Here is a 2,901-nt window from a genome sequence, read left to right on the forward strand (position 1 = left end):
ATTAAATATGAAAGTCATACATACCTCATATCATGTCGACATTTTCAAAATATTTTTAAAATTTTATAAATACTCAAAAATTTAGGGTGTGTTTGGATTGAGTGATTTGGAGGGAAAAGAAAGGGAGGGGGAGTAGGAGATTTAAAATCCTTTGTTTGGATAGCAAATAAGGATGGAGGGAAATGGAGGGAGAGAGATTTGGAGGGATTTATTTTCTCTCCTCCAAGGCAAATAAAAATCTCTCCACAATAGGCAAGATTTGGAAAGAAATTGTATCCAGACACCCACTTCCCATTTGCCCTCCCCTTCCCTTACCTCCCTTTCTCTTCCCTCCTTCCCCCTCCCCTCCCTTCCCCTCTACTTTTGCTATCCAAACACATCCTTAGGGAGGGTGATTAGAAATTATTAGGAGATAAACCTTTAAATTTAATAATTTGATAAGTTGGAGCTAGTAATATTTTTTTAAAATAAAAAAGAGGAATGTTGTCAATAATCATTTTGCTCGTCTTGTACATCATGACAGATAACCCTCATATCACAGATAAAAGAGGTAGTTCTATGTTATTATTTAGGGTTTGCCTGGATTGTATGGAATAATTAGGGTGTAAATTTTAATTGAGTGAAAATTACTGGGGAAGTTAATTACTTAGGTAATGAGTTCCTTGAAGATAAGTTTGGAATATAGGAGTAATGATTACTGATTAGATGTTTTACTTCTTTAATCATTACCCGGGAGTGGGTAATGTTTTACCCCTTCATGAGGGTAATAGATTCGGAAGTGAATAATTACTCTCATAGCAAACATGGAAAACGCACCTTACATAACACTCCTTTATTCATTCTCCCATTTTACCCCCAATCCAAGAAGTCATTAGTAGGAACTAGTCTTATACATCATCATATTAATTAAATACAAACAAATTATTTAGATATTAGCAAAAAACTTGTCTTATTTATACAAGTGGTAACATTAGGGTAAGATTATTGGTAGCCTTGAGACAAGACTTTGGTGAGTCTTGAAACATTTCAAGACTCACTCAACTACCAATAATCTACCCTAATCTTTACAAAGTCTTAAGTTGAGTCTAAGACTCATTAAGTTGAGTCTAAGACTCAACTTAAGACTTTGGGTGAGTCTTTACCCCACCTTAAAGAAAAATTATCCAATAGGTGAACAACATGTGTCCTTTCTTTTTGTTAAAAAAAAAAAATAAAGTGGAGTGAAAAAGTAGAGTCTGAGGTGAGTCTGACGGATAATGTATGAAGTCTGAGGTGAGTCTGAAATGAGTCTGAACAATAAATAAATAATAATAGAAGTTAGTGAAAAGCTAATGTGACAGAGTCTTAAGACTTGGAAGGGTCTGATTGATAATCTCACCGTTAATTGACCGTTTTATCTTAATGCCTTAAATAGGTGACTGCAAAGCCACGTTGCGGCATAGATTTAGTCAGGCCCGTCTAACTATGGGCGCACTGTGTGCACTTGCACTGGGCCTCAAATTTTTGGAGCCCAAACTTCAGGGTTATACTAATTGAAAAAAAAAAAAAAAAAAAAAAAAAAAAAAAAAAAAAAAAAAAAAAATAGTTGGTAATTGAAGGAGCACCGTAACATCTACTCCAAATTCCAATTACTAACCTAAATCAATTCCTAAATCTAATCCTTCCCCAAATAAAATTATTTTCCTTCCCAGAAATATTAAATCTACTCCTTAATCTTCAACCTATCTAACGTTTCTTTTTTCTAATCATTTAAGGATGATTATTCCAAATCAATTATTCACAAATCATTCCAAGTTTTCAATTAAAACTATTAGAATCAAAACTTTGTCAGTTTCATTTGTTGGCAAAAATCGCAGATTTACATTTGAATTCAAACGAAATTGGTAATATACTAATATTTCTTCTTAATTTTGATGAATTTTAATGTATTCAATCATAATGTTAATGATTAATGAATTTAATGATAATGCATTTGCAGGTATTGGAAGTTGGTGTCGGAGATCAGTCGGGCAGCCGTAACGCCGAATACTTCTGCTGTTCTGGAATCCGGCATCAATAAGGTTGTTTTGTTTCATTACATATCTCTATTTCTAATATCATGTTACCTAGAATAAGAAAATTTGATTCTGGATCCGAAAAACGGAAGAAAAAGAAGCGAATAGAACAGTTAGTTCATTCCCAAAAAGGCGCACTTGATAAATTATTTTGATTTTTTCCTTTTTTAGTCAGATTTTATTTTCAGCATGATTTTTGGATAATTCCATTTTGGTGAATATTTGTATGTATTTTCAATTTGAATTTAAATTTAAATTTAATCGAGTGTCGAAGAGTTATGGCTGCTAGTGAAGCGTTGTCGTTTAGTGTAGCTTCAGTAGTTGAAGATGTTCTTCAACAGCACGAAAATCGTCCCTCTAGACGTCTTGATTTAGATTCCCGAAGAGCTGAGGAAGCTGGTACAACTCTCTCTCTCTCTCTCTTTTTTTTTTTAAAAAAAATTGTGAATTCAAATTTAGTTGGTGTAATTTTTTGAAAATGTGTAAAATGCAAAAAATGTGGTTTTGATGATTGAATTATGTATGTATATAGCTTTAAGGAGATATGAAGCATTCAATTGGCTTGGGAAGATGGTGGGCAGTAGTAGTTGCAAAAGATTTACTAGCGGAGCCGTCGAAAGATCCTTTGCAATGTGTTGAACAAGGTTCAACCTGGGGCTCTATCAAAGGTGATTATAGTTTAGGTTGATTATCTATCTAGCTTTGTTAGTAGTTTACTGTATTGGATTGGTTGTGGTTTGCTGAATTATGTATTGGATTATAGACGAAAAACTACGCGAAAGAGTCGCTTTTCAAATAATTTGTAGATTGCATTAATATTTTATATAAATGTTATTTGATTTGTAAA

The 2,901-nt window shown here is 33.0% G+C and overlaps 1 long non-coding RNA gene across 1 annotated transcript; it reads left to right on the plus strand.

Annotated features, from left to right (window-relative positions):
- The first annotated feature begins 1,593 nt into the window (after window positions 1-1,593).
- Window positions 1,594-2,901, plus strand: LOC141622585 (uncharacterized). The gene is made up of 3 exons (XR_012533019.1): window positions 1,594-1,883; window positions 1,979-2,453; window positions 2,587-2,901. It is a non-coding gene; the product is annotated as an uncharacterized LOC141622585 (long non-coding RNA).

This window comes from Silene latifolia, chromosome X, assembly GCF_048544455.1.
Source record: "Silene latifolia isolate original U9 population chromosome X, ASM4854445v1, whole genome shotgun sequence".
Classification (NCBI taxonomy): Eukaryota; Viridiplantae; Streptophyta; class Magnoliopsida; order Caryophyllales; family Caryophyllaceae; genus Silene; species Silene latifolia.